The sequence below is a fragment of the Protopterus annectens genome, chromosome 4.part0, assembly GCF_019279795.1.
Source record: "Protopterus annectens isolate FY-2018-M chromosome 4.part0, PAN1.0, whole genome shotgun sequence".
NCBI classification, from domain to species: Eukaryota; Metazoa; Chordata; order Ceratodontiformes; family Protopteridae; genus Protopterus; species Protopterus annectens.
In genome coordinates this window covers 741,554,778-741,574,831 of record NC_056733.1, presented here as the reverse complement: position 1 = coordinate 741,574,831, position 20,054 = coordinate 741,554,778, and the positions used below count along the sequence as shown (strand labels likewise).

Genomic DNA, 20,054 nt, shown 5'->3' with positions numbered 1-20,054 from the left:
TGCAGAGACTTGAATCCCATCCTGGCAAACAAAGCACATAAGGCAGGAACCAAGACTTCAATTTACCACTGAACAACCACCTAACATCAGCTTCTAATACAGTCAGTTTGCCTACCCATATGTCTTTGTGTTATGGTGCGAAACCAGAGATCCTGGTGAAAATCCAGGGAGAAAGAGGGAGTACAGCATAATTACAAACCTATCATCACAAAATTATTGCTTGGCCCTTACCATGTACTTCATAATAGAATTTACACAATCTTTTTTTCATAAAACAAAAATACAGTATAATTTAAAATCAAGCTAAAAAGAAGTAATGACAGAATATCCACACAATGTTCGAGGCCAGCATACCAACTATCAAAAACAAACGGTGGTAACCAAACAGTATGACAGCCCAAACATAACAGTGAAGACAAAGCATAAGAAAAATGGATTACATTATACTATAAATAATGTTTGCTTATATCAAGTTTATAGCCTTTGCTGCAATTCTAATTTAATGACCAGCAAAGAATTGGGGATATGTTACATATTTATCAGAATATAGATGAATAGGTCTAAAGGTAGAGCACAAATGATTAATTTGATTTTGAATAGCAAACTACTATTCTGCAGATCCCACTTAGAAAAGGAATCCTGGAAGAAAAGCTAATTTACTGAATTCTAAGCAGCCCAGTAAAATATATAAACTTTGCATTTGTGTGACAATTATATAATCACAGATTACAAGAAATACGTATTAGGAAACCAGTAGAATACTTGCAGCTGGATGGATTTGAATATATACATCTTTCTTAGCAGCACAACATAAGATAGAAAAAAAAAGCAAATGCAGACTGGATATAAAAATAACTTGTGCAAGCTATAAAAACAGTAGCATATGTGAAACAGAACAAACATGAATATGTGATTTTATAGAGTATTAAATAAGTGGTTTCATAACAGCATATTCATATTTGCAGAAGATCTCACCATGCAATTATGCAGTAGGGCAGTGTATGTGCTAAAAATTCAGTGGCTAATGCAGTGAAATGCACATGATGCAAGTATGAAACAAGATTCGTTCGTAACTGTTTTTTAAAGAAGCAAAAATATGTGCAGCTTAAGAAATACAAAGACAGAGGAGTCATAAGATTAGTATGTGAAGGGAATTCAGAAGGACTGCCACTGAGGAATACAAAAGCAGAGATTAGAAAATAGCACAGTTAGGGTGGGGCAAGAGGGGTAACTGTCCCAGGTGCAAACTGTTGGTGTGAGCGAGCAGCCACTCTGGATACTCTCTTTAATGCAAGCTTTTAAAAGTGTTCAAACCTGAGTGTTGTGGCACTCTGTTGATGGTCTAAATTTTAACAACTTCTTGCTGCATTGCAGCAAGCAGTTTGCTACAGTTTAAACCAATTTATTTATTTATTGCTTTTTAACTAATATCTGAGCGCCATAGCTCTACATGCAGATAGGACATAAACTGTAGTAACTGTTTGCTACACTTGTAGCAAGAAGTTTGGCACTGTTTAAAAGAAGAAATCAGTTTTCTTTTTCATAAAAAATGTACAAAGAAGGCTGGGGACAGGGTACAGAAAAGGGACCTGAATGACTGGGGAAGGAGGGTTGGGGTGTGCCAGTAGAAGGAATGATCAATTTTTTTTTTTTTGCTCTTCAATAGCACAGCTTGGGGGTCAGGGTAAGGCACTTCTGGGATTACGTATGCAAGTATATTCACCACAACATTCAATGCTCAAATAGGATCCCTGCTGTGGCAGTATTTACTACATATGAAAATTGGCCTCTGGGAGACAGTTCAGATGAGAGTTCACAGGAGAAGGGATACTCCCTCGGTACTCACCACTCTGGAGCAGAGAAATGAGCCAAGAGAGTAGCAGAATGCTGGAAGAAACTAATGCCCTCTTATCCACCCTCAGTGAGTAAATTACTACTGAAAAACATAGAACAAGGCATACTGGACAAGATGGGTGAGAGCTAGTACCGCAACAGTGATATTACGTGAATACCTACAGTTATGATGACTGTTCTCATGTAACTGTACTATGTTCTTCACATGGATTACTACTGCAATAGTATTCACTACATAGAGGAAAGTTACAAAAGCAGTGCAAAAAAGATGGTGACCAGTGTTAACAGCACATTCATAACCTGGGTTCAGGTACTTACAGTACGCCTTGTACAATGGAAGAACTAAATCATGCTTGCTTGTCAACTGGATAGGAGTCCATAGAAAACCATGTAAATACTTAAAGGTACTTCCAAGACAGCTGTATGTTGATCAACAGGTTCATTTGAGTTTTCCCAGTGTGCAAACAAACTATAATAAAGGATCAACTATCAGTTTGGGTAAAATTCGGTACAGTAATTACATTGCCTGAATTTGGTACAGTAATTACATTGACTGAATGCCAGCAAAAAAGAACTTTGGAGAACCTAAGAGAAAATCAACCAGAACAGCAGAGAAGAAAATGTTGGCTGAGAAGACTTCCGCAGCTGTTCTGCATAAAAACATTTCAAGTTTCAGCTACGTTATAGGAAATGGCTTCCAGTAATTTAGAGAAAAATAAATCAAGTGTACTCAGAGGTTTTTAAAATAAATGAAACATAAAGAATACATCAAGTAAAATAATAAAAGCCTGGAAAAATAGAAGCTTTAACTAGTTATACAGATCAACTCAAAAATGCAACAATCAGAGAATGAAGTGAAGAAAAGGCTGGCTGAGCATAAAACTTCTCAAAAAGAGCCATTTTAAAAATCTATTAGATTTACAAAACTGAGCATGCAGAGATAACTTGAGATTTTCTGCTGTGCTCGAGAAACTGGAAGGAAGAGACTGTATTAATTAATTTACAAATAAGAAACTGGACTTTTGCTCCAAAGCAGGATTTGTTAATTGAGAAGGCATACATTGTGTGCATGCTCTACATCAAGATATAAGAAAGCAACCAAAACCTAAAATAATACAGATGCATTCATACCAGCAGAGAATTATTCGTGACAAAACTGTGGAAGAAAGGAAAAGTAGTAAAAACTGAGCACAGCAAAGTGTTTCTGGAAAATGATTATCCACTGTCCACCATGCAAAAGACAGCTGTCTTCCAGGAAGATCAAATACATTTTTTAATGTTAAAGACACCTTTTATAAACTTTTTATCACTCACAACAACATGAAAATTGATTTTCTTGTTTACTCTCACCAAAAATGTATTCCATATAAGAGAACAATTACATAATTACATCTCTGTTTAGTAAAACAAATGTCTAATAAAATTGAAACTAGAAGCAAACTGATGAAATAAATTTAAATCACAAGGCAATAAATGGCAACCACAGAAATAACAATACTCCTATAATAATAATCCCATAGAGTATTATACAAAGTTGTAAGCCTTGTGTAAGAAATCCTTTATTAATCAGAATAAAAAGGTACGTGGCATCCAAAACTGACATGAAACAGATTTTCATGCTTCTCTATCAATGCATCTCTTAACAGAACAGAAATGATCTTACCAATTAGCAAACAGAATATAAATTGTCTATGCATTTTCGTGAGTTCAATCCAACATCAACCCTAAACACTCCATTGAATCAACCACTCAATAACTTCATAAATGCAAACCACTCCATATCAAACAGAAGTTCATAACAAAGTATTGGACATCATTCCCCTCTACCAAGGTGGTCCCTCCAGGGAACTAACAAATTACTGTCTCATAGCCATCCTCTCCTCCTTGCAAAAATATTAGACAAATGTATCCACAACCAGCTCCTTCATCACTTCCTTAGTCAGAACCTGCTATCTAGCTCTCAGCACACCTTTCAACCTAAACATATTACTGGCACATCTCCAATATCTTTCACTAACACCATTAACCATTTCCTAAATGAAGGTCAATCTGCCTCTTCCATCTTTTTCGATATGTCCAAAGCCTTTGAGACGGTTTCTCACCAACTACTTCTTGACAGACTTGCATCCTATGGCCTCACTACTGCACCCACAACCTGGTTTCATAGTTATCTTTCCTATTGTCAGCAAGCAACCAAATGTGCAAACAGTCTCGCCCACCCCCCCATCTCAGTAGGTGTACCCCAAGGTTCCATTCTTGGTCCCCTCCTCTTTACCATATTTACTAACAACTGCGGCACAGCAACTCAACTGGCACACATTGTCCAGTATGCTGATGACTCAACACGTATATGCTCTGCCCCCTCACCATAAGAACTTCAAATAAAAATGTAAACCTACTTTCAGGACATACATCTCAGAACATCAACTCATACTTAACCCAAACAAAACTAAGATCATAGTGTTCAGTAACAAAAGAACCAAACCTGATCAGTCCCCTCTCACAGTCCTGTCCTCAAACGGAACCAAAATTGAACCCACTAACCAGACTAAACTTCTAGGCATCACAACTGATGAAAATCTAAAATTCGACAAGCATATTTCCCTAACTATCAAGAAAATTCACGCCAAACTTGGCACACTCTATAGGGCTAAACCATGCCAGACTAGCCACTGCTCGGTCACACCTGCTTTCCACTCTCCTATATTGTTCTCACATATTCACAAACCTACGCAAGACTGAGCTCAATAACCTAGAATCCTGCTACAACAAAATTGCCAGGTTTGTCACCAATCAGCCATTCAGGTCTCACTACTGCATTGTATTCTCCCAACTCAAATGGCTACAACTCCCTAATCTTTTATCCCTCAACCAATTAACCATGACCCACAAAATAATCTACCAACCCAGCAACTGCCTTGCTCTCTCTAACCTTGTCCAACCTAGTACTAACACCCAATCCCTCAGATCCTCCAACAAACTAATGCTAAAGGTATCCCACTTCCACAACTACCATGGCGACTCCCTTTACTCCCACAAAATTGCCAAATTATGGAATACTCTTCCACAGCTCATCACACAAAATCCCCACCAACATGAGTTCAAACAGCTCCTAAAGAACTATCTAACTAACCACTGGATTTGCTCCTGCTATTCACCAGGCTAAATTTTTTCTCCCTCCCTGTACCTTACCTTACCCTCTACTCTAACCTCCTACAATACTCCTTCCATCTCTCGGCAATCTCTGCAAATGCATACTGTACATACATTTGGAATAGTAAATAACTGCTAGTCTTTATCTCAGTGTTGTTATATATGCGTCTCTGAATTTATATTGTGCACACTGTCGTAATTTGTATTCCTGTAGATGTTTAACAATGGCTTATCCTAACACTTGAAACACTGTATACTGTTTTACACAGTTGTTTGTATTCTGTATTAACTAATGTATTATAAAAGTATTAGTTCTGTTAACTTTACTGCATGTGGAGCTTTTCTCCAAAGGCCTCCGCTGAAAACGGGCTTCTGGCCCAGTCGGACACTACTCGGTTATTAAATGTAATAAATAAATAAAAATAAATAAAAGACATGACTTTTGTTTTGGCTGAGGTAATAGTCATACATTAAGTTACAAAATTGGTCATCAGTTCAAAGGTGTACTGGAATATATGTTCTCAATGCATGCAATTTATGTTCATTAGCAGAAAATAGAATTAAACCATCTTCATAAACTATCATGAATCTTGCCTAACATCCTTCAGAATTTTAACCACTAAATACATATATTTTACATATATATATATATATATATATATATATATATATATATATATATGGATCTAGGACTGTTGAATGAAAGTTCAACAGTCCAAATCCACTATCACCAAACACAATTTAATGAAATGCTTTCACCAAAAAAGCACTTTCACTAAAGTGTGTTAAAAAAAGAAAAAAAAAAAAAAACATCAAATCTACTTTTAAGCAGGGGGGCAAGGACCCCCTGCAGCCCCCATGTGAGGGGCTGTACCCCCCCCACCTACTTTAATAATCTCACTCCGAGATCGCACTACAGTGGTGAAAAGGGAATTTTCCCCTTATCCGCACAGTAGTACGACCGGCACAACAAGCATACTTATGCGAAAAATTCTACTTCTGTGAAAAGCATTTTCGAGTAAGTATGCCCGCCCATTCACAATTCAGTAAAAAGTGCGTTCGTGCAAGAGTCCTAGACCCATATATATATATATATATATATATATATATATATATATATATATATATATATATATATATATATATATACACACACATACATATACATTATATATATATATATATATATATATATATATATATATATATATATATATATATATATATATATATATACATATATAGAGAGAGAGAGAGAAAGAAAGATTTTATATTTTATATATATATATATATATATATATATATATATATATATATATACACACACACGCAGTGGAGATAAAAAGTCTACACCCCCCCCCCATTAAAATGCCAGTTTTTTGTTTTATAAAAAAATGAGACCACAATAAATAATTTCAAAACTTTTCTCACCTTTAATGTGACCTATAACGTGTACAATTCAATTGAAAAACAAATGTGTTAGGGGAAAAAATATAAAAAAAAACGTACAATACACTGGTTGCACAAGTGTGCAAACCCTAAACTAATACTTTGTTGAAGCACCTTTTGATTTAGTTACATCATTCAGTCTTCTTGGGTAGGAGTCTATCAGCATGGCACATCTTGACTTGGCAATATTTGCCCGGGTCTGTATCAGCATCTCAAACGCTGACAATATCGAATACGTTATTGTCGCCTCGAGAATGCCGAAACTGCAGAACATCGAATGGGTAAACGGAAATCTCCGTAAGGGGAGATTTCCATTTACTTCAATGTAGTGCGGTCTTGGAGTTGGTATATTTAAGTAGGGGGGGGTGCAGGGGGGCTTGCCCTCCCCCTGCATAAAAGTAGATTTAATGTTTTTTTTTTTTGTTAACACACTTTGGGGAAAGCGTTTCGTTAAAGTGTGTTCGGTGATAGTGGATTTGGACTGGTGAACTTTCGTTCAACAGTCCTAAATCCATATATATAAAATTCTGAAGGATGTTAGGCAAGATTCATGTTAGTTTATGAATATGATTTAATTCTATTTTCTACTAATGAACATACATTGCATGCATTGTTTTTTTTTGTTTTTGTTTTTTTATTGTCATTCAAAAATGTAATAGTTCGATCATTTCAGTTCGATATTTAGTGATTCTAACTATTACATTTTCGAAATGCTGATATAGACCCTATTTGCCCACTCTTCCTTGCAAAAGCACTCCAAATCTGTCAGACTGCAAGGGCATCTCTTGTGCACAGCCCTCTTCAGGTCACCCCATAGATTTTCTATTGGATTTAGGTCTGGGTTCTGGCTGGGCCATTCCAAAACTTTATTTTTCTTCTGATGAAGCCATTGTTTTGTTGAGATGGATATATGCTTGGGGTTGTTGTCGTGTTGAAAGGTGAAATTCCTCTTCATCTTCAGCTTTCTAGCAGAGGTCTGAAGGTTTTGGGCCAAAAGTGACTGGTATTTGGAACTGTTCATAATTCTCTCCACCTTGGATAAAGCCCCAGTTCCAGCTGAAGAAAACCAACCCCACAGCATGATACTGCCACCACCATGCTTCATCGTGGTGATGCTGTGCTTTTGGTGATGTGAAGTGTTGTTTTTGCACCAAATGTACCTTTTGGAATTGTGGCCAAAACGTTCAACGTTGGTTTCATTAGACCATAACACATTTTCCCACATGCTTTTGGGAGACTTGATGTATTGTTTTACAAATTTTAGCCAGGCCTGGATGTTTTCCTGTGTAAGAAAATGCTTTCATCTTGCAACCCTACTCCCAAAGTCCAGACATATGGAGAATACGGGAGACTGTTGTCACATGTTGTACACAACCAGAACTTGCCCGAAATTCCTGCAGCTCTTCAGTGTTAAGTCCCTTTATTTATTTATTTTACAGTTGTTGACCAGGTTAGGCTGGCTGAGCAGATAGCCCTTTTGCAGTGAAGGCCCAGGAAGAAAAGCTCCACACATTTACAATGAAATTGTGTAAGTAAAATGAAAACATATAAAAAAAAATTAACATTTTTAAGTTGGAAACAGTGAAAGCATAGAAACTATTTACAGAGTTTTAGTTGACATTACACTTAAGATATGTGCAAAAAAGGCATGCAAGTTTATACAACAGTACATGTAAAAGTTTATAAATACAGTCAAGGTGGTAACAGTTAGTGAAGAACACGGAGGCAGTATAAACAGATATTTTTAAGATTGAGTAACAGAAAATTACCTAGATAAGATGACTAAGAGAGCTAACACTTAACAGAAATAAAACCAGTAAAAGGCAGACAGTAAGCTACAACAGAAAGTGGAAGACAGATTATGGAGAGTGAGTACAGTGACAAAACCAGTAACTTTTTATGTACTTTTGGTGGCTGATTTAAATTCATTGAGTTGTTTAAGTGATCTAAATTCCAATGGGAGTTTACCCCCTATACTCAAAATCATCTTTCATGGTCACGATAAATTCCTCAAAGTCCTGATTTTTAGCATGTAGCCTAGAGGCCCTCAACATTTGTCCCTTCACCACATTCTCAAATACATAGTTAGGATGCATACTGCTATGATGGACAAAACTGTTTGTAACAATCCTTCCTATAAAGGCTTGTAATAAGTCTATTACTACCAGGCTCCCTCTTCACCATAAATCCAAATAGGCTATCTCAGTATGGGACTTGGTAGCAGTGAACCGTAAAAAGTCTGGAGTGGAATGAAAACAGCAGATAAATTCATCTAATTCCAGTATGGTGCCAGTCCAAACCATAAAAGGGTCATCCACAAATCGTCTGTAAAGTTTTAGTTGATGACCCCACCATCTCGAACTCACTAGAAAAAAGAAGTTATGTACTCACCATAATGTTCCATCTGAGTAGTTATACTTCATTTTCTACAATCTGTGGGTATTCGATCCATATCGGATCCGAGCCGGCAACATTTTATCAAGCATCTGCTCCAAGCTCCTCCCCTTACCCATAATCCCTCACCTCTCCTACCTTCCCTAAGATCGAGTTTGCCACTAATCAAACTATTAACAACTCAATAACGTTAACCTAGAACAGGTCCAGGGGATGGAGGGTGGGGGACAGTTGCAGAAAATGAAGTATAACTACTCAGATGGAACTTTATGGTGAGTACATAACTTCTTTATCTGAAGTAGTTAACTTAATTTATCTGCAACCTGTGGGACAGAGTCCCCAGCTACCAAAACTCCTGGGAGGCCCTCATGGAAGGATATTCCTGAGCGCCACAGAGCCAAAGGATGCTCTCCCTCTAGAGATCAAATCTAACTTATAATGAGAGATAAATATATGTTTTCTTGCCCAGGTCACTGCTGCACAGATATTATCCTGAGAAACCCTAAACCAAAAAAGCAGCAGAAGTTGCCATAGATCTGGTGGAATGAGCTTTAATAGGACCAGGTGGGGATAGGCCTTTATCCCTATAGACTTGTAGTATACATTGTGTAATCCATTTGGCTAAGGAGACCTTGGAAATGGCCTTGCCCAAAAAGGGTCTGGAAAAGGACACAAATAATTGGTCAAACTTACAAAATTGTTTAGCCCTGTGTAAATAGAAGCAAAGTTGTCTATGAACATCTAGCAAGTGCAGCTTATATTCACCCTTGTTCTGGAAATTTGGAAAGAACACAGGCAGATTAATCACCTGGTTGATATTAGATTCAGAAGCCACTTTCGGTAAGAAAGAAGGGTTTGTGCGAAGCGAAACCCTGTCTTTATGAAAGATCAAGTAGGGGGGCACGGCAGACACAGCTTGGATCTCAGAAACCCTTTTAGCCGAAGTAATAACCACTAAAAAGACTGTCTTCCAGGACAGAAATTTTAAGTCTACTGATGCTACTAGTTCAAAAGGGGGTGCCACCAATACCTGCAAAACTAGAGTAAGGTCCCAAGGAGGGACGGAATTCTTAACCGGGGGACGCAAGTGTAAAGTACCTTTTAGAAAGGCCTTGCACAATCTCAAGGAGGCCAGAGCATTCAAATTTTCGCCGATATGAAAATTAGATATGGCTGCCAGTTGTACTTTCACTGTGGAGGAACTAGCCCCTTGTTGAAAAATATAGGACAAAAACTCCAACACTGCAGGAACTGGGGCAGTAAATGGATCTATGTTTCTCTGAGAAGCCCAAATAGAGAAGCGTTTCCATTTGCTGCGATAAACCTTCCTAGTGGAAGCTTTGAGGGATGCCACCAGAATACTCTTTACTGAAGATGATAGCCTGGGAGTCCTAGCGATCAGGGGAACTGGAGCAACCAAGCCGTCAGCTTGAGGCTGTCCAGGTCAGGCGGGCTGATGCCCGAGGGATGGGATATGAGATCTGGGCAGGGATCCAGAATCGGTGGAGGAGTTAGAGCATGAGACCAGAGGAAGGGGAACCACACTTGAAGAGGCCAGAATGGGGCAATAAGGATCACTTTGCACTCCAGTCGGTAGGCTTTCTGAAGAAACTTCGGAATGAGGGGTAGCGGGGGATAGGCAAACAGTAACCCGGGAGGTGAAGCATGGACTATGGCATCTCTGAGGGAGTCCCCTGGGGAGGGGATCAGAGTGAAGAACTCGCTGCACTTCGCGTTGGAAGGAGATGCGAAGAGATCGCAGCAAGGGCAACGCCATGCTAGGAAGATCTCCTCCGCTACTGACTGTTTCAGAGACCACTCGTATGGCATTAGAATAGCCCGACTCAATTTGTCCGCTAAAATGGAGCATCCCGGGATGTATTTTGCAATCAGAAACCGAGTGGTGGAAATCACCCACTCCCACACTCTCATGGCCTGGCGGCAGAGAGGGTAAGATCTGGTCCCTCCTTGTTTGTTGATGTACCAGACAACGGACATGTTGTCTGACTGAACTGCAATCTTCCCCCCGGGGGGAGAACAGTGTAAAAGGCTTGCAATGCTAAAAGCACTGCCCTCTTCTCCAGAAAATTGATATGCAATCTGGTTTCAGTTTGGGACCACGTACCTTGGACTGTCCTTCCCAATAAGTGCCCCCCGCACCCGATCTGGGAAGTGTCCGTGGTCACTGTGGCTTGGGCTGGGGATGTTAAGCATGGATGACCTGCCAAGATTTCCGGCGATTGGAGCCACCAAAGAAGAGAAGTCTTGCAGGCTCTACTGATCTGTATAAGGTAGTCCCATGAGGAGGTCTAACTAAGACCACTGAACTGCCAAGGTCCACTGAAGCACCCTCATGTGAAGGGTGCGCACATGGTAGAATTGAAATTGCTGCTGCCATGGAGCGTAGGGCGTGGGGAACGTCGCTCACCATCTGTGTTCCTGGGGCCAAGGATCACTGACACATGGGCCCGTAGGTTTTGGGCTCTGTCCTGAGTGAGAAAAACTTGTAATAGTAGAGTGTCCAACCGTGCCCCTATGAATTCCAAGGTCTGTGTCAGATTCAGGCGGAACTTGGAGATGTTGATAGTGATTCCTAGATTGAGTGCAAGATGCAGGAAGGAGTCTCTGGCCATGCAAAGTAGACGCTTGGTGGTAGCAGCGAGGAGCCAATCGTCTAGGTAAGGAAACACCTGAATACCCCTGAAGCCTCAGGTGAGCCACTACTAATGCCATAACCTTGGTAAACACCCTGGGGGCTGTGGTGAGACCAAAGGGTAGGGCTCTGAACTGGAAATGACTGGCTCCAAGCCGGAAGCGAAGAAATCTCCTGGAGCTTCTGCAAATCTTGATGTGGTAGTAAGCATCCTGGAGGTCTATCGAGCACATCCAGTCGCATCCTCGGAGATAAGGTAGAATGGACTGTAAGGTGACCATCCAGAATTTTTGCTTGGCTACCAACAGGTTCAGGATAGACTGGTCAAATATGGGTCTGAGGTCCCCCGTCTTTTTTGGCACTAAAAAGAACCTGGAGTAAACGCCTAATCCGGACTGATCTGGGGGGACCGGTTCGATGGCCCGATTGTAAAGCAGCTTTGAAATTTTGTGCGCTGTGGCCTCCCTTTGAGTGGGTGGGACATCCGGGAGGTGCTTTGATTGGATAGGTGGGGTGATGAACTGGATGGAGTATCCTCTGGATATTATTTGGAGCACCCAACGGTCCATTGTGCTGGACTCCCAAGCCGTGAGGTGCAATAACAATCTTCCCCCAACTGTCTCCAGAGTACGACAGTTGGGCAACCCCTCAGGGGTGCTGCGCGGGTCTGTCCGAAAAGGTCGCTCTCGACCCGAAGTTCCTCGGACCCCCTCTGCCTTTGTGGCGGCGTTTGTCTTGTCCTCCTCTGCCTCTAGGGGATGAGTTGTCCTGAGTGTCCCGGGAAAACTGAGATTTTCAGAACCACATCTTCTTCTGCCCTCTCCGATTCCTAGAAAAGGATCTTTGAGGGCTAGAGAAACGGACTCTGACGGCAGAAAGAGTCTTCCCGTCCTTCACGCTCTGGACTAAAGTGTCACAAAATGTCTTCCCAAAAAGGGAGGAACCATCAAAGGGAGCATTCGTGAAAGACGCCTTGAAGGGGTCTGCGAATTGACAGAGTCTGAGCCAGGTGTGCCACCTCATAGCTACGCCAGTCCCAGCTGCCCTAGCTGCTCCTTCCGTGGCATGGGAAAGAAGATGCATGGATGTGTTAGAAACGGATTTCAGAGTCAACATTTTTGCCAAGAACAGCCGCTTGTCCTCTGGTGACTAGGACTCGTGGGGCGACACAGCGAATTCTGAGACCAGGTCTCGCTGGAGTCGAATGACGTGTGCCAAATAATTCAGCGCTCATATGGAAAATGTTGCTGAAGAAAAGACTTGCTTCCCAAAGTGATCCAACACCCTAGACTCTTTGTCCGGAGGGTGGACTGAAGAACTTTCCTGAGCCAGTTCTCTCTTGGTGGCAGCCGCCACCACCATAGCATCCACAGGGGATCCCTTGTACCAAGCCTGTCTGCCTGTGGGAGAAGAAAGGATCCTGTGGCGTTTGTGTATTGGCTCTATGGTGTCAGGATCCTTCCATGCCTGCGTGGTGATAAGATCCACTAATGGATCTACAGGAGGGGACACACAGGATGTAGATGGGCCCATGCCAAAGGCCTCCAAGAATACTGACTCGTCTGTTGATGGTTTTGGGGCTGACCAAACTCCCCTCTGGCAGAGGATTTCCATGAGGTCTCCAAAGGAGACATCCTCAGGAGGTGACCTGGGGGAACCCTCACCTTCATCCAAGTCAGTATCTTCTGTAAGGGACTCAGGGGAGTCCATGTCCCTCCTCTTACACGAATGCTTATGGGGAGCCTCCTCAGTGGGACTCTCTCACAAGGGCTCATAAGTCACAGGGGGGTTCCATGATGTGATCCACCTGGGGGTCCTCTGGCACGGGCTGTCCCTGGAACAAGCTGATGAAAGTCATGAACAAATCCAAGGAAGCCTGGGCAGAATCCAAGGCAATGGGCTGGGGTCTCAATCCCTGCAAGAGAAGCTTTTCCACCACGTCAAAGGCCAAAGGAGAGTGCACCTCCTTGGCAACCAACAAGGAAGAAGTTCTCCCCAGCTCCGTCGTGAGGATTGGGGCCGAGGCCAAGGTAGCCAGGGTTCCGAAGGAATGGCTCGGATCTGACAAAGCTGGAGCCGAAGACATCTCTGTTCCCTCGGATCTGGCTCCCTGCTCTCGACCCCGAGAGTTGCTCGGATCCTAACAAGTCTGATCCGAGGAACTCAAGGTAATGGCCGGTGTCGAGGTTGGAGGAACCGTTGGGGCCAAACCCCCAGCTCCTCGGATCCTTGGATCCATAAACCCCGAGACCGATGGTCGGATCAGGGAAGGAGAGATAGGATGGAAGAAGAGCATAGAGGTCCCCTGTCTGGTCGGAGAGGGGCCTGGCAAGACTCCCATTTGGATCCAAATGAATCTCTGCATCATCCTGTCCATGTCGAGCTCCGATAGACTCCGAGTCGACCTCAAGGAGGCGTCCGACTCGGATCTGGCCCTGTGAGACGACCTCGAAGAAGGCCTCTGGTCCAAGAGCAACTTTGGCTTCGGGGAGAACCTTGGGGAATGGAGCCGAGGAGAAGTGGTCCTAACAACTTTTACAGGTGGACTGGGAAAAGGCTCCCACTCAGGAGATCGCTTGTGGTGCCTCTCTGCCCTTTTCTCTCTCTCTCTTTCTTGTCCTTAACTTTAGCTTTTGTCCCCACCTCAGCAGGCTTAGAGGGAGGTCGACTCCCAGCCTGGGGGGGGGGGGGTGTCAGTCGGCTACAGGAGCCGATGTCGAGGCCATCATTTCTAAGGCAGAAACTGGGAGCAGGGCATTGGCTACCAGTTTCACCTTCCTCCCTTTTAGGGCTCTGGGACTGAACCTTGCGCACACAGCACATGGCAAACTAAGATGGGGAATGCCAAGGCAAATAACACACAGAGTGTGGCCATCAGCCGGTGAAAGCTTGTGGCCACACTCTGTGTATTTCTTAAACATTGGTTTAGGATGGTCAGCCATAACACACTCCACTCAGCCAACGCACACACACTCAAGTGGCTAGGCCTACTCTATTTCAAAAATACAAACTCTTCATTTTTTTTTTTACTTTAAACAAATCGACAAGACGAAGGGGAGGAAGAATTGATTACAAACAACTACTCTCACACACTAACGTAAGTATAGTACAGTTGTGTACACTTACCATAAATGTAGATGTTCGAGTGTATTCACTGTTGCAGTCATTACATTTGGTTAATGAGGTTGCCCTCAGTCGGCCTGATTAACAAAGTCTTGGGTCCTGTGTCGGTTGCTGTCCCTTCTTCCATGACGTCATGTTGTCAGGGGTATAGAACATACAGCTGACGCCATTACATCAGTTTTTCTTGCCCCAGATGTCAGGTGCCCCCCTAATGGGGAGCAATTAAACATAAAAACACAAAGGTATATCTCCAACAAAAAAGCAAATACACCAAAAAGGCTTTTAAGCATAGTAAAGGAATGTAGAGGTATAGCCGAAAGAAGTTAGGGGGCTGGAGGGAGGGTAACCAGGACTGCAACAGTGAATACACTCGAACATCTACATTTTTGGTAAGTGTACACAACTGTACTATGTTCTTTGTGTTTCACTGTTGCAGTCATTCCATTTTGGGTAGATTCTCAAAGCTATGGTTGTGAGGAGGAGTTTAGATAGCATTAGGGCCAGCTTATAAGGAACTGCAAGACTACAGTGGCAAAGCCAGCTCTGGATTTAGAAAAAATTGGCAAATGATAATGTTTGGTCAAAGTATGTACAGAACTCCAGGTAGCAACTTCTAGGATGTCCCTGGTAGGGACGCCTCTAAGAAAAGCTGTGGAAGTAGATGCAGCCTTGGTGGAGTGAGGTCTGATCCCCTGGGGGATAGGTTTTCCATGGTGCTTATAGCAGAAATGAATGCAATAGCTTATCCATTTAGAAATGGTTTGTTTTGAAATAGCCTTCCCCTCCGCTCCTGCAACAAATGCTACCAGCAGTTGTTCAGATTTTCTTTGAGGTTTAGTCCTGTCCAAGTAGAATCTACGTTGTCTGTGCATATTCAATGAATGCAGAATCCCTTCCCCTTTTTTCTGTGGATTGGGAAAGAAGGTTGGCAAATGAATGGACTGATTAAGATCCACACTGGATACCACCTTGGGCATGAAGGATGGACTGGTTCTGAGTGACACCCTGTCCTCATAAAAGATGATGAAAGGCTCCACTGCCATAAGGGCCTGTAATTCAGACAACCTTCTAGCTGAAGTGATTGCTAAAAGGAAAGTGTTTTCCAAGAAAGAAATTTAAAATCTGCCGTAGCAGCTGGCTCATAAGGAGGTAGAGTGAGTTTCTCTAATACAAAGTTAAGGTCCCAGGCTGGGGTTGGAGCTCTCCTGGGTGGTCTCAAAATTTTGGCCCCTCTGAGGTACTGCTTGAGCAGTGGATGAGAGAAGATGGGAGGTTCTGTGTTATAATGAGCTGAAATGGCTGAGCCGTGGATTTTAATAGAGGAAAAAGACAGGCCCTTGTGAAGAATCTCAGTTAAGTATTGTAAAATCTGAGGTAAATTGGGTGCTGCTGTGCTCATCCCGTGAGATTGGTTCCAGGCACAGAATCTTTGCCATCAACATAAGATTTTCTAGTACTAGGCCTCCTTGCCTCTAAGATGACATCAATCACAGGTTTGCTGAGGGATGGCAAGGGAGAGTTTAAGTAATTAGCCAGGCTGCAAGGTTCAGTGTTGGAAGCTGAGGGTGCAGGATCTGGTTTTCCTGCTGAGACAGCAGGGAAGGAGTCTGAGGCAGGTGCCATGGAGGTAACTGTGACACACTGCGCAGGAGGGGGTACCAGTGTTGGTGCAGCCAGTCTGGAGCAATCTAAATCATCCTTGGTTTGTCCTGTTTGACTTTTAGTAGTACTTTGGAGAGCAGAGGCAGCTGGGGGGGGGGGGGAGGCATAGACTGATAAGTTTTTCCAGCTGAAGAACAGAGCATCCACCTTCCAGGCTTGTTTGTGGGGAGTCCCTGTGCAAAATGTGTCCAATTGGTAGTTCTGGGGGGAGGCTCCCCCACTCGCTTGTCAACATGTTGAAAATCCTTGGTTCCAGTTTCTACTCGTGTGGGTCCATGAGGTTTCTGCCTAGTCCGTCTGCCAGCGTATCTAATTTTCCTGGCAGGAATTGAGCTTATAGGTGCACTTGGTAGCTCAAGGCTGTGTTCCACAATGCCATGGCTAGTCTGCAGAGAGGGAAATAATGTGTACCCCCCTGCTTGTTTATGTACCACATAACCGTGGTGTTGTCTGTCTTTACCAATAGTTGTCCTGGAAGAATGTAGTCCTTGAAGGCTGTCAGAGCATTCTGTACAGCTAACATTTCTTTTTGATTGATATGCCCTGTATGCACTACCCTGACAGTTGAGTGTCCCATGTATAGTCTGATGCATCTGCTGTTAGGTTTAGGCGGCAGGGGGTGGTGTGAAAGGTAGTCCCTTGTTTTGGTGACAGGCCTCTGCCCACCAAAGGAACTCTAGGCATAGGCAAGGTATGATACGAATCATTGTTTCTAGTCTGTGAGAATGTTGACTCCATAGACTTTTTAGATACCAAAGGAAGTCACTGAGACAGTTTACCATAGGGGGGTGTCTTGTTATTCCCAGACTTGGAAGTGGAGGCCCCCCACTGCGTAGTTCTGTGAGTCCCCTGGGACTGAAACCTGGGGTTTTTGCTGTGTCTGGGTTTGGCTTGAGAAGACCTGGAAGGGGCTGGAAAGGACCAATTCTTAGAAGGCCAGTGCCTACTAAATGTAGGAGGCTGAACTTGTAAAAAATCTTTAACAGTTTGCATAGATTTAGCTTTATCTTCCATCTTTTTAAGAACTTCTTAAGCCTTGTTGCCAACAGGCAGTCCTGATTTAAATGAGCATCCAACAATTTAGCTTTAACATGATCAGGCAAAGATTGTTCCTTAAGCCAAGCATGCCTTCTAAGCACAGACCCAGTAACAGCAGCCCTGCAAGAGGACTCTAAAGAATCAAAACCACATTGTAAAGTGTGTTTTCCAACTTGTTCAGCAGAATGCATTAAACCCTGTAAGTCTTTATTTTCCACTCAGTCAGGAATCAATATCATTTTCTGTTTAAGCAGTCCAATAACATGTTGCTGATATTTTAACATATGAAATTGGCATTTTAAAGCTCAATTTGCCAAAGTTGCTGAAGTATAAACTTTTGTTCCCCGTCTATCCAGAGCCCTGGAGTCTCTTTCAGAAGGGATATGATTTTTAGCAGTAGAAGCCTTAATGCCCTTGGGCCCCTGAGAAATAGTCTCTGGATCTGCAATAGGATTTTTGAAAAGGAACTTGTGGGCCTCTGGGACCCTGTAGTATCTGTCAGGTTTACTGAGAGCAGGAGGCAGGGAATTAGGGGCCAAACTGGATTCCAGGAAAGCGTCATCAACAATGTTTAGTACAGGAGTAATAGCCAAAGGCCTATGCTGAGGTAGGAGAAGAAAATCCCTAAGCCTCTTTTTAAAATCAGAAAATTCCTGGCTTCCCAGTGAAAATGCTCCCTTATATGTAAGGTTTCCCCAAAAGAAAAATCCTCAGGAGGGGAAGCAGAGGGAATAAAGTCCTCTGCATCAGACTCCTCATAAGTAGGTAAGAACAAATCCAGGTCATCAGAAGAGTCAGAAAAAACAGAATCCTGATCAGAAGATTCATAATCAAGCTCAGCCCTAAGCCTCTTAGAGGGGGGGGGGGGGTTGGCTACCCCTGATTAAAGTTATTAGATCTTCAGCCATTTTTATAATTTGTATTTTAGGCATAGGGGCCTGAGCATGTAGCCTAGACGTCATTTTCTTATACATGGATCGAGATTTAGGCCTTAGTAATGAAGGAGGCGTCGATTTAATATGCACGTCTGTAGGCCTTAATACACCCTCAGAAGCCGGTGCCTGCAAAGCGGCTCCGGACCCATCCAAGGTAGAGACATCCGCGGGTTCCATAGTTGAAGTATCTCGCGGCATACCGAATGGGTCTCAGTAGAGGCCTGCGAATCAGAAGTAGCAGGTATCAGGGGCTGCGAAAGCGCCTCACTGATTACCGGCGAACTGGAGACTGGCTTAGGAGAAGCACTGTCTGCAGTTTTGGACCTCGGCGGCCTAACTCTGTCTGCATCTTTGCGTTTTTTCAGAATCCCGGTAGTCAGATGGTTAACAGACGACATTTCTGGATAATTAAACCGAGAACCGAAATATTTAGAGGGAAAAATATACCGACGACATATAGTGCGCTGATTAAATAAAGCACAAATCCGACAGCAAGGTATGTCATGGTCAGGGCCTAGGCAAGGAATACAGTATACAGTATGAATGAAAATCTTTATGATGTATTTGATTTCCACAAGTAATGCAATTATCAACGTTTACTGACATCAGGAAGGAGCAAGGAAAAAAGTTTCCCCAACGGGGTACTTAGCTTTTAGTTGAAGACTTCGGTTCTGAAACTCTAAGACGAAAATTTCAGGAGTCGGCAGACTGGCACTTGCGAACTGCTTCTGCTTTGAGCACCGCACGGCAAGAAAGATGGCTGTAATGGCGTTGACTGCATGTTTTATATCCCTGATGAGATGAAGTCATGGAAGAAGGGACAGCAACTGACGCAGGACCCAAGACTTTGTTAATCAAGCCGACTGAGGGCAACCTGCAAGCAGATTACCCAAATGTAATGATTGCAACAGTGAAAGACGAAGATCATCAAAAGTTCTACTTACTACACCCAACTTGGAGCTATAGAGACCATGATGTTTATGTGCTTATGCATGAAGCGGCAAACAAGATCTGAGGGAAGGTAGGACAGGTGAGGGACTATGGGTAAGGGGAGGAGCTTAAAGCAGATTCTTGATGCAATGTTGCCGGCTTGGATCCGAATACCCACAGGTTGCAGATAAATGAAGTTAACTACTTCAGATCCTGCATTCCCATACAGCCATAACTGCATTGGCATAGCTATTGGCACAAGGTAAACTTTAGGTTTTACCAGCAGAGCATGGCTGAAGGATTTTCTGGTAATCCAGCTATAGACACTGCAATGAACCATGAGCAGTTAATGGTGAGAAACAACAGGATGACAAGACTTCTGAATGTTGATACAACCCTCTTTGTTGAGTGGTGAGTACTCTTGAGTGAATCTAATACAATTAAAGGGGAAGTAAGGAAGGTATCTGCTGCTAAACTGAGGACTATAGAAAATAACTTGGATGAACTTAATATCAACACGAGAGACTGCATTTTGAAGGTTGTATACAGCTTAAAATTACACCAAGGGGTCTTATGGTTCTTAATATGCACTTGCATGGCAATTGCTACCCTGAATTATTAGCATCTTGGCAGAAAATTGATTTGGAGACTAGTTTCCACTATTTTCAATTGTTGATAGACTTTATTCTGCCTAAAGAAACTGTAGCTTGTGCTGATATCCAACAGCAAGAAAGTGAACTCTATGCACTGATGTTGCCATTTGAGGTTGATCTGGCCATTAATAAGATCATAGACAATGTGAGTGCCTATGAGAGGAAGTTGATTAGCAGAAAGAGGAAGAAACTTAACCATGATTTAAGTGA

The 20,054-nt window shown here is 42.6% G+C and overlaps 1 protein-coding gene across 1 annotated transcript in view; it reads right to left on the bottom strand.

Annotated features, from left to right (window-relative positions):
* Positions 1–20,054, bottom strand: part of COMT (catechol-O-methyltransferase) — a 216,393-nt gene that overhangs the window by 12,461 nt on the left and 183,878 nt on the right. The window lies entirely within an intron of this gene.